Genomic DNA, 12,485 nt, shown 5'->3' with positions numbered 1-12,485 from the left:
GGTTTGAGGAACATGACATGTTCAAGGTGTTGTTGGCCTCCAAATTCCCCAGATCTCAATCTGATCAAGCATCTGTGGGATGTGCCGGACAAACAAGTCCGATCCATGGAGGCCCCACCTCGCAACTTACAGGACTTAAAGGATCTGCTGCTAACGTCTTGGTGCCAGATGCCACAGCACACCTTCAGAGGTCTTGTGGACTCCATGTCTCGAAGGGGCAGAGCTGTTTTGGTGGCAAAAGGGACCTACACAAGGCAGGTGGTTTTAATGACATGGCTGATTGGTGTACAGTACTTTCTACCAAACGTTGCTTGCATTACAGAAGCGGACCACTTGGTGGCGCCTTTTGCATATGAAATCTGCCTATTAGCAGCACTCAGAACTTCCTAAGGGATGACTTAAACAGTTTATGCCAAACTTATTTTTTTATTTTTTTTTTTTAACGAAATTCAGAGTGATATGACGCGTTACAATAAGCGTGATTCATTCTGTCGGTTTTGGAGCACGTGCGTCTGGCACGGTGTGCACGTGCCGAAAATGTGCATTCAGCGCGCGCAACGAAGGGCTCGTTCTAAGCGCGTATAAAAGCGTCCATCTAGTTTGGGCTTTTTACAGTGAAGTATGCGCTTAACCACAAATCAGGCATTTCACGTGCGCATTTTGAGCTATGTGGACTCAGAAGACAGAGCCGTGTTAGCTTTTCTTCCCCTGACGCTGCGTTGCTCCTCCTCGGGCGTAATATCCTGTTTTTTTTTAGATGCCCAGTCACACTAAACTGGTGAATTAACGTTGCGTCGCGCGCTCACGTCTGAGCGTTCAAAAAAAAAAAAAAACACGCTCGCGGCTTAAGGCGGTGACGGGCGCGTGCCTGCAGCTCGGAGCGCACTGGCCGCGCGAGACACACACAGACGGATATTCACGAGGCTGAGATTCTCACGTGAACGGGAACGCTAAAGTAAGCAGTATTTCATTCACGCTTTTAAAGAACTGTCTGTTTTATTCATTTCTTCGCGTCAGATAGCCAGAGTGTTGTAAGTGTGTGTGTGTACTCTACTCTACTGTACTGAAGTGCGGCTAGAAAACACACTTTACCTGCTTTTGTGTTCTTCTCGAAAATATATCAGACTTATAATGACTAGTCTTTAGCAACTCATTTCACACTGTAATACTATTTTTAATGTTGAAATACTTTTTCACTCAGTACTTTGCCTCGTACTTAGCTATTACAATATTACAATGAAACCTCAAACGATTTCGTGGCAAAATATCATATCGCGATACTTAAAGACATTCTCACGATACACAGTAGAAGATATCAGTAGATATTTGAGGTTTTGGCAATAAATCACTCCATATTATGGAAAACGGTAATATTTTTAGATCAAATAAATAACAAGGTAAAAAAATTGTATCAGCTGTTTGGAGAGGAGAGCAGGGTGGCTTAGTGGTCAGCACGCCTGCCTCGCACCTCTAGGGTTGTGGGTTCGAGCCCCTGGAGCCTGCATGTTCCCACCATGCTTTGGGGGCTTCCTCTGGGTACTCTGGTTTCCTCCCCAGTCCAAAGACATGCATTGTAGGCTGATTAGCATCTCTAAATTGTCTGTGGTGTGTGTGTGTGTGTGTGTGTGTGTGTGATTGTGTCCTGCGATGGGTTGGCACCCCACCCCAACCAGTTGTCCCCTGCCTTGTTCCCCAAGTCCCCTGGGAGAGGCTCCAGGCTCCCTGTGACCCTGTGTAGGATCAGTGGTATAGAAAATAAATGGATGGATTATTACTACAACCATGACGTGTTACAGAAATACAGATGTTATAGTGTGGCTGATCTGGGAAAAATTATATATTGTAATAGTGGATTTTGAAAAAAATTCTTATTTGTATAAATAACCTGCAAAATATTTTAAATAATAATAAAATAATAAAAAATATGTGTCTAAGCCATGACCTCAGGACAAAAGTATTATGTGGCTGAGAAAAGGCATTCAGAAAACTGACTTCCTGTCCTCAATGCTTGTTTATGTTTGAATGGGCCTCCCATTAGTCATTTTATATACACTCTACCCACTCTTCCTCTGGGTTCTCTGGTTTCCTCCCACCTCCCAAAAACATGCCAGTAGGATGATCAGTGACACTTGACCCTAGGTGTGAATATGTCTCCTCTTTGTGCCCTGTGATCGACTTGGGTCCCACCCAGGGTGTGTTCCCGCCTCATGCCCAGTGTTCCTGGGATAGGCATGGTGGCTTAATGGTTCGCACATTTGCCTCGCATCTCTGGGGTTGAGGGTTTCATTCCCCGTGCTTTGGGGGTTTCCTCCCCAAGTCCAAAGACATGTATTGTAGCTGATTGGCATTTCCAAACTGTCTGTAGTGTGTGAGAATTGTGCCCTGCGATTCATTAGCACCCCATCAAGGGTGTCCCCCGCCTTGTGCCCTGAGTTAACTGGGATAGGCTCCAGGCTTCCCTGGAAAATGGAAGGATGTGGAGATGGCTGGCCATGATATTGAATGTGAAGACTAGAAAAATTACACTAACTTAATTATCAGTAACTTGACGTTACTATTATAAAAACATTGTGGTTTGACCTTATAGCGCGACATCTCATCATGTGGTTGATATAAGTCAGTCATGTGAATCTACAGTCTGGGCTAGAAAGAAATCAGCCCCAGCCTTTACTTTTGTGAATTCTGTGAATGTTTACTTTGATAGTATTTTACTATGCATTTCTTTTTTTTTTCTTTTTTTTTAAAATTTTTTTTTATTTTGGAATCTTGTTGGATCAACAAGGAGTTAAGGATAAAATAGGAAGGCTACTATGTTGAAAACATTCGTTCATCAATCAATTCTTCAATAACTGCTTTATCCTGGACTCTGGAGCTCTGAGGCTGGGGAGAATACAGATCCATAATATTTTGCCCGGCTTAATATGTCGTCTGAAATATTTAATGTATCAGCTATACTATATTATTTTTTATTTGTACTGATACAGTCTACATTGTCTATACAAACAACAAGCAGTCTAATGTGAGAAAAAACGAATTTCTCTTGTGCGAGAAAACCTCTTGTTACAATGGGACTACTGGACTTTAACCACAGAGGCGTTTCCTCTTCACTATTATAAATAAGCAACTGAAATGCTTTTAGCATGTCACGCATGGGTCAGGACTTCACCACAGATGTGCTGTACAATACGGAAGAGAGAATCAAATAAGAATAAGGCTCGATCTGCACTAGTGGAAAGGTCAAATCCGAGCCAGTGTTGCTTTGTTCAACCATACCTGTTAGCTGCTTTTGGAAAAAAAAAAAAAAAGAATAAATTTAAATAAGAGATACTGAAGTGCTATCTCAGTTTCAGTCATTTCAGTCATACCAAAGAGAAGCAGGTTTCGTGGCGACTCCTCTGGTTTCTCTTGAAAAACGGGATCGTATTGCTACAGATATTATGTAGAAAGTCTTAAAGTCTTGTTTTTAGCCTTGTTGTGGAACTTTGTATAAAATTTGCATCAGCCAAAGAGGATGAAAAGCTACGAAGGGTTAAAATAAGGATAAGGCGGCGGGTGTTTTCCGCTACAAGTTCACGTAACATCCAAACAAACCACGGTTGTGGTTCTTGTGAATTTTGGGTAGTATTAGGGTGATGTCCTGGATTGAAGTCTTAGGTTCTATTCTTTAGAGATATTAGAAGATGTATTAAATTTGGTAGATACAGTATCATAGCTATTTTAAGGATCAACCTGCAGTTTGGAAAGAACACAAAATCACGCTGCATGACATTTCTCTCTCTCCCACTCTCCCACTCTTTCTTAGATGGTTCAAATCTCATTGCTTTTTTGCCAAGAGTGGGCTGCAAGCATGTATTAACCAAAGGGCTATAATCAGATCCCTGCTTCAAACACAGTTTACACAGGTCTGCACGCACACTCAAATTCCAGCTCCGTTCTCCAGAAATCACCTACGATCATTTTTTTGTCGGAATGTCTACAGGAATGTTGTGTTTCTGTGCTGCAGATTTGCATCCATCAGAAGACTAGGCACTAATAGGTGTGGTGTGTCTCTTTACAGTCCACGCTCTGACGTCCTCTTTGTTTCCGAGGTTTAAACCATGTGTTTCTATTGACAGAGGAATTTTTGTTCAGGAGCGCTGCCATGTTGATACAAGCGCTGTTGTATTATCATTAGGAATGAATTTTTGGCAAGAGATAAAACTCAATCGCAGCAGCACTTTTTTTTTTTTTTTTTTTTTTTTTTTTTTTTAGAGGTTTACTTTTACAGTCCATTTCAAAGGTGTTACTTGGGAATACTGACTTTTCTTATTTGGGCTTCCAAAATTCAGCCAAAATGCATATTTTTGTGACGTTGGTTTATATTTGTTAGATAATTGAGAGAAATGCCAACTATGAGTTTGTGCATTTTTGGATTTTTCAAATGTATAATTTGAGTCCAATCAGCACTCATCTTGTCCAGGCATTAAAAAGCTTTTACCTTTAGTCATAAATATAGTGGAATTTTTTTTGAGGCAACTGTGATAGCATTTTTAGGCTGGGTCAACATTTAAGTGAAAAAAAACAACAAAAAAAAAACAAAAACGGGTGCATGTTCCATCATCCCAGCCTGTAATTAGTGGTTTAACCACACTTTGATTTACACATATGGCTAGGGGAGAAAACAGAACCATAGTATTCTCTGGGAAGCTTTGTAGAAATGAAGCAGAGAAACACTTGTCATTATCCAGCTGATTTAAAATCATAACTCAATTCTGTCCAGAAGTATTATAATGTTTTATTTAGACTTATGAGCTTTCCTTATTCACACCTGGGACATTTCCTGCTGAGACCCGGTCTCTGGAAGTGACTCTGTGTTTCCTGTCTGTCAGCTTGGCAAAAAACTTGCGGAAGAGGAAGTTTGATGGTCAGGGCTTCTGCATGGCAGAGTGAATCACCTGCTCGGGTAGAAAGGAAAGAGTCGAAGCTTTCCACCAGTACAGCACTCTCCATAGAGGAGCAGTAAAGGTAACCTAAAACATAGCTATCTTTGATTCTGATCCTCCAGTCTATATAAAATCCTCATATCATAAGCATGTTGTTTTCTTCCTGCTCAACAGGCTGCCGTAATCCAAAGTCACTTGTTTTGTACGAATACACCAGATTCATCCTCAGGGCCTAAAATTTGTCATGATATATGATAAATAAAATATCTGATCTGGATAAGTATCTAAGTGAAGCAGATTCCACACTATCTAATGCACAGCTGCCTTTTAAGATTAGTACTTGTCACACTGTTTGAGATGATGAGAATACAAATCTTGGCTGAACTGTATAACAGAATAACATGTTCTCAATGTGTCAGCTAACATTATGAAGATCCTCTAGTGATAGACTAGTGATTAAAGAAAATCACTACGTTCTGCTTACGTGATCAATCAGTACAATGTAGGCTCATGCAGAAAAACAGGAAAATAAACAGAAAACACTCTTCAAAGTGAGCTTGAGGTAATAAGGATATGTTTCGTTAATGTTTCGCCATTGGCACGTCCGTATCTGTAGCTGCCTCATTTTTCACGTCATCCTAGCCGTCCTCTTATTGGTGGCTTTTAGACATGCGTCATAGCAGCAGTAACACACGAAGATTTTAATGACACCTCAATAAAAGTACACTTTTCAGCTGTGTAGCAATGTTAAGCATAGCATTCTGTGCTCTCTGAGGTGTCATGGCAGTTGCAGGGAGTTTTAGTTAAATGCAGAAATTTTAGCAAAATTAGCATTATCATAACAAAGGACTGTGAAATTCCTTCGAAAGATTAGAAGGCATGTAATGTAAATACAGTATGGAGCCTATAAAATAATATATAGTATCACAGACAGACACAGGCAATATCATAATTTCAGGAATGAACAGATCACTAGCTCGTGAGAAGTATGTGTGTCCAAGAACAGTTTTTTTTTATTTGTCTTAGAGGACAAGTAGGTTTAGTATGATATAGTAGTAACCAGATATTTTTACCTGCTTATTTATTTACCAGCAATAATCTGCCAACACTCAGATTCAGATTCACTACATATGTATGCTCACTGCGTAGGGTATAACATTGTGCACTTTATGCTCAGTAGGATGCTGTTGGAGATTTGAGCCTGACAATGCCACGGTCACTCATGGTGCAAAAGTGGCCATGCTGTCAGGGTGGCAGGGATGGCATACTCTTTCTCCACTGTCAATCACAGGCCAATTATGGACGTCTCTGAGCTCATTTATGAAGAAGAGTGTATGACATAGTGTGAGCAGCAGTTTCAAAACATGCAGATGGCCGGCTTTGCGTGTGGCGGAAGCACGTGCCAACCCATAGGGGCGAGCAGGCTGGTGGGTGGAAACTGGTCGGTGATCAGATTAGAGAGAAAACTGGGGGAAAACTATGAAGAACATAGATGAATGTACTAAAAAGGAAAGGACTTCTATGTAAAAGTAAGAAGTACCCCAATTAAATATAATTATACTCAGCAATAATGTTACTTAGGTACAAGAAATGGAATAAATGCTTCATCTTACTTGAAACCTGTAATAATCTGAGCACTAAGGATATCTTCAAGGTCATGTGTTTTCCCTTCTGGAACATGACACTTGTCTATTCTGAGCGTTTCGTCTCCTCGGCCTAGTCTTTTGCCCAGCAGCAGTAACACAAGTCATCTATTGACTTCATATCAGGAGGAGAGCAAAAGCAACTGGATTTCATTTCATTCTTTCCCTACATTAACTGATAATTCAGACCCGTTTTTGCATTGTTTGTTTGTATATCTGGGTACGTCAGGAGATTGCTGATGCGTTTTACATTTTACATCACATATTGAGATGTCCACATATGACATTATAACTTCATTTTAAAAAAGAACCGCATTTGCCAGAGCAATGCTCATTCTTTTTACTGACCATTTGCACATTCATTTCTGCAAATGACCCGTTTGGACCTCCCCAGAGTGTTTTGTCAAACTCTAACGCACAGGGCAGTCTTTTTTCCTTCTGAAGTGTCTCTGTATAAATCTGTGCTCTTAGAGAAGAGTGTGTGCTCAGGACTCTGGGAACGTCAGACAGGCTCTCAGACAGCGTGCAGCTGCTTCCCGGCCCTTGCTTCTGTGCGGATTAACGATTTTTCTCCTCGCTAGAAGACAGATGATGTTCGCCGGGTCCTGCCAGATAACACATTGTTTGTTCTCTTGTTCAACTCTCACTCCTTTGTTTTGGCACCAGCTTGGGAAGAAGTGTCCAGGTTTCAGATAGTTTATGAGACACTGGGTCTTATTTATCAATCATTTAGTAAAGTTGTGTGTGAATGTTTTTGTAAGGATAAAGCAAACTGCTTGTTTCAGTAACACTGATTTTCTTCATACTCACGTAGGTGCATTCAAGTGCATTCAAGGCACAGCTGAATTCGCATTTAGTGACACCCGCAAAACTCAATAAAGGCAAAAAACTTACAGAGAAATAAAAACAATGAAATGACAGGGCAACTGAAAAGTGTTTGCTCTGTTTTTGGGGGATTGCAAGTTCAAATCCCAATGATGAGACAGCTATCCATTGCTGGGAGTCAAGAGAATAAATTTGGCCATGCTCTCAGGGCGGGAGGGATGACTCTTACTCTCTGTCTGCGCTGTCAATCAGTCGACATTAGCTGATCGTGGGCGTCTGTGAGCTCATAAATGCAGCACAGGGCAGATAGCGCTTTCTCTGAGCATGTTAAGCTGCTCTGTGAGCAGATGCGGAGGTTGGCTTCACGTGTCTCTGAGGAAGCACATGTTTGCCCCACCGTCCCTGGTTGGTAGCTGTTGTGCGATAGGGGAGAGTTAGATAGTTAGCTAGCGGGTGGGCATTGACAGAACCAAATTGGGGAGAAAATGGTGGAGAATGACAAAATGACATTGTGAAAGAGTACCTCCTAACTGTGGTGTGTGCTAAATCTTCCAGTAATGCAGCTCAGCCACTGTAGCGCATCGGCTACTATAGATCCACACTAACACTTCCTCCTTTTATAGGGTGCCATTTTTTTGTCCTGACTGAATGGTTCTACTTTATGGATTTGTTTTGGACTGCTTTCTTTCAAGTCATTAATATGAAATGACACAAAATTTTCCCTAAATTTGTGTGTGTGATTGAAATAAATAAGCCATTTCAACTCGTCAGTGTAATCCATGTATAAAATCTGCAGTAACTTCTCACTAATTTAACATTTTAAAACCGTAAATCGAGGCTCACACTGGTGAGTTCCATTATATGTAAATTTACACAAACCCAGAAGCTACTGTAAGATTTAAATATTTTTCTAAACTAACTGGATTTTCACAAATATCATATTTCTTGAGTAAATGCCTCTGCGAAGCTGCAAAGAGAGCTTGCAGGACCAGGCTTCCAGTCCAGCGAGATGCTGGGAAACAATGTTTTGTTGCTTTGCTGTGCCTTGCTGAGGCGTGAACCTGTTTGTTGTAGGAGGGGGTGGGAGACTGAGGGGTTCCTTCCTGGTTTTCTTCCGAGTTCCCAGCAATTAAGGACATTATGAGTAACTTTCAGCTCCGCATGCACGCTGACATCACTGACCCTTTTGTTTGGGTTGATAGTCGGAAGCTCTGTCCAGCAACACAAGTACACGTCTGGATTTTCTTCCAGCTATTGGCCTGCTCTTGGCCAGATTTCATGACACCGGACCCTAATGTACTGTAAACATACCAAAGTTTCCAGAGCTAATACGAGGTCAGACTGAGTGGCCTCATTAATTCCATGACATTATTACTTCATGCTTGCCTGAGTTATGGTGCTGTCTGTGCCAAAAGTGAAAGCTGAGCTAATTGGCTACAGCATTTTACCTCAAAGGTTTATCTCATAATTAATTTTAATGTGTTTTTTGTCTTCAGGACAGCTTTTGTAACTGGTATGTTGGCTGTCTTCTCTGTAACATCATCCATCTCAAAAAGCATACAGAGAATGAGTGTGTCTGCGCATACCTCTTACTTCTGATGCCTTTTGATGTAGTCTTGACTCGGCTGCTCAGAATGATACATAATTCACATAACTGGAATTCCTGCCCTCAGGAGAAAATGAATATTTTGTGTGCTTCAATAGATATCACATACTGTGCAGGATAGTGAGAAAACAGATGCAAGTGAATATTTGAGGACTTGAGGATTTCATATGTGCGATGGCCTAGTAAAACCCTTCACATGGGGAAAATTTGACATTTTCTACTATATTGTTACTATATTGTCATAAGTTGTGAAAACAACAGGCTTACTTGAACTGAAATGTTTCCCAACCAGAAGTAAATCTCTAGCATTTTAAAGTCTGGTTACCTCCAAAAGTGAAACGAGAGCAAGTCATATTTAAGACTCCGTTCCAATTCCACTGAAAGATGCCAACATGCCGATTGTCCAAAAGAAAGGTTCTCAAACTATTTTTGTAGCCAGGGATCCTATTAGAATTAAAATAAATTTCACAGACCTCATCAGTACAGATTTATTTCATGAACATGATTTAAATGTGTACAATAATATTTTGTCTGTTTATTAGAGCCATACAGCTTTTGATTTCTGAACTTTCCACCAAAAGAACACACTGGATCCAAGTCGACATAATTTACATCACTTTCATACTTCTGTTTTTTCCGGGGTTGTGGCCATTTGAATCCTGAGTTTGGCACGATTAGAGAATTGTGAATGCTGTCCAGGCAACCGATCCCTGGGCCTGTTGAAAATAGATTCAAGATTCAAGATTCAAGAGGTTTATTGTCATATGCACGGTGAAAACACAACAGTTTAGACCATACAATGAAATTCTTACTTTGCACGTGTCCCTTAAAAATAAATAAATAAATAAATAAATTATATGTAGAAAAATATACATAAAAAACATAATGTATATAATATATAAAAATATAAAAATATACAAAATAGCGTGCAATCAAGCCAAAGTTCTGAAGGTTTTCTCGCAATCATGCTCACGTTTATGAGCCTCCAAGCAGGTCTAGAATAGCTCCTGAATGCTGACTCGAGTTTGGTGAAAACACCTTTATAGGCCAACTTGTTTTTGTGTTATAGAGGATTGGATTAAACCAAATCGACACGCATGACCTGTCAAACAGGCTAATAGCTATAAGAACTCAATAATAGTTATGAAAAGTTTGTGGACACCTGACCATCACACCCATAAGTGTTGCCACGAAGTTGGAAGCACACAATTGTATAGAATGTGTTTGTATGCTGTAGCATTTCAGCTTCCCTTCACTGGAGCTAAGGGGCCCAAGGGGCCCTGTTCCACAAAGCGAGCTCCATGAAGACATGGTGTGTGAAGGTTGGAGTGGAAGAACTCGAGTGTCCTTCACAGAGCCCTGACCTCAACCCCACTGAACACCTTTGGGATGAACTGGAACACTGACTGAACCCCAGACCTCCTCACCCAACATCAGTACCTGACCTCACTAATGCTCTTCTGCCTGAATGAACACAAATCCCCACAGCCACGCTCCAAAATCTATTAGAAAGCCTTCCCAGAAGATTGGAGCTTATTATAACAGCGAAGGGGAATAAATCTGGAATGGGATGTTCAAAAAATCACATATTGGTTTAATGTTAATGTTCACAAACTTTTGGCTATATAGTGTATGTTAAATGCTTTATCAATGAGTTTACAGTGGGAATGGGTGGAATCACTATGATCATCAGCATCATTCACCTCATCACCTGAAGTAAAACTCATTCGCATTTAAAAGTGATCTCTGTTCATGCTAAAATCACCGGAGAAATAACTGTCGATTAACTTCTCCCACAATTTTAAAACTTTGCCTATTATCTTCTATACAGTGTACATGCTCTTCTCTGTTTTGATGATGACGGTATGACAAGTAGTGCAGATAATTTGACAGCCAGTGTCTGATTACAAACTGAACTGATTAGGCTTATGTCCATTTCTCTAGGGCAAGTAATCATCTTGAGCAATGGTCAATGATCAGAAGGTCGGGGGTTCAAGCTGCCACTGTTGGGCCCTTGAGCAAGGCCCTTAACCCTATCTGCTCCAGGTGTGCCATATCATGGCTGACCCTGTGCTCTGATCCCCAGCTTCCTAACAAGCTGCGGTATGCGAAAAATGATTTTCACTGTGCTGTAATTTCTATGTTACAAATAAAGGCTTCTTCTTCTTAATACTCGAACAAAGCTTGACAATTACAAAAGCACACTTAAGACTTTTTTTTTAACCTGAAGTTTTAGACTTTAGTTAGTTTTTACTACTGTTTTCTTCAAACTGGGTCCCTAAGCAAGAATAGAGTTTCTAAGAGTAGAGGTGTCAAAGTAGGTTATAGGTAGAAAAAACCTATTTGGGTCATATGTGGCTGTTTGCGACATCTGATGGGTTTTCCCAGGCTGCCACACATGCTGTATCTTTAATAACTAATACATTCTTTGGAAAAAGGTTATCCTATAATCATTCCTAATCTTGAGCTGTGACGTTTTGCTCTCAGATCAAAAAGCGCTGCTGATGGGGTAAGGTGATAAAGTTTTTAACGCTACCCCAGCACAATCCCTTCCCTTTATAAATGGAAAGCATTATCAACGCCATCCTTTACTCTGCAGCCAGCTCTTTCTTTGATCTCCACTACTCTGTGTATGAGTATTTGAGCTTGTGTGTGTGTGGTGTGTGTATGCGTGCTTTCCCGGTGTCCTGTGGGCTGCTGCTGTCTGCCCGCAATGGCCCTTTCCATTCCGTCAGATGGTGAAATCACGGTATTTAAGCTAACAGAATGCTGCTTCAGCTCAAAGGGCAATCTGTTAGGACAGAGTGTTCTTGCTACCTTTTAATTAACCCATGCGTGCTGCCCCTGCACATGGATCTAATAGCTATTTTTAACCATCCGTGAAGCCAGGAATGCAGACCCTGTGCTTATCATTATTATTAACACATTTCAATTTTAGGCCTGCAAGCAGAGTGTAGGTGAAAATCCATATATTACTATCATTATATATCACACAGAGGAGCCTGGACACTATCCCAGGGAGCTCAGGGCACAAGGCGGGGGACACCCTGGACGGGGTGCCAACTCATTGCAGGGCACAATCGCACACACGTTCACACACAAAGGACAATTTGGAAATAAGCCTACAAATGAGCATTGAGCCACTCAGCCTACAGCGCATGTCTTTGGACTGGGGTAGGAAACAGGAGTACCCAGAGGAAACCCCCGAAGACGGGAGAGAAGCACAGGGAGAACAGGCAAACTCCACACACACAGGGCAGAGGCGGGATTCGAACCCCCAGCCATGGCAGTGCGAGGTAAACATGCTAACCACTAAGCACGTTGAGGAAATACACTATATTGATGAGTGCGATGTGCTCATGCATCTTAGGTGGATGTCAAACAGTAGTAGAAGTGATGATGGCACGAATTTAGTCAACCAGCCTTGCCATCTTAATAACATTACCTTTAATGTCTTTAAGCAATTCCACTCAAAATGATTTAAATAGG

At 41.0% G+C, this 12,485-nt stretch overlaps 1 protein-coding gene across 18 annotated transcripts in view; it reads left to right on the top strand.

Moving 5' to 3' along the window:
* The first annotated feature begins 524 nt into the window (after positions 1 to 524).
* The window catches only part of mical2a (microtubule associated monooxygenase, calponin and LIM domain containing 2a), a 57,225-nt gene continuing 45,264 nt past the window's right edge, over positions 525 to 12,485 (top strand). For 2 of the 18 annotated variants that reach the window (XR_008302720.1, XM_034308626.2), the window contains exon 1: positions 525 to 955. The gene's annotated coding sequence lies outside the window, so the exon portion shown is untranslated. Of the gene's footprint in view, positions 956 to 4,868; positions 5,005 to 12,485 lie in introns of all 18 variants that reach the window. The other 16 variants (XM_034308623.2, XM_026930833.3, XM_026930837.3 and 13 more) reach the window with 14 other exon arrangements.

This window comes from Pangasianodon hypophthalmus, chromosome 11 (genome assembly GCF_027358585.1).
Source record: "Pangasianodon hypophthalmus isolate fPanHyp1 chromosome 11, fPanHyp1.pri, whole genome shotgun sequence".
NCBI lineage: Eukaryota > Metazoa > Chordata > Actinopteri > Siluriformes > Pangasiidae > Pangasianodon > Pangasianodon hypophthalmus.
Note: the sequence above shows the minus strand (reverse complement) of the source record. Positions and strands in the feature narration are given on the sequence as shown.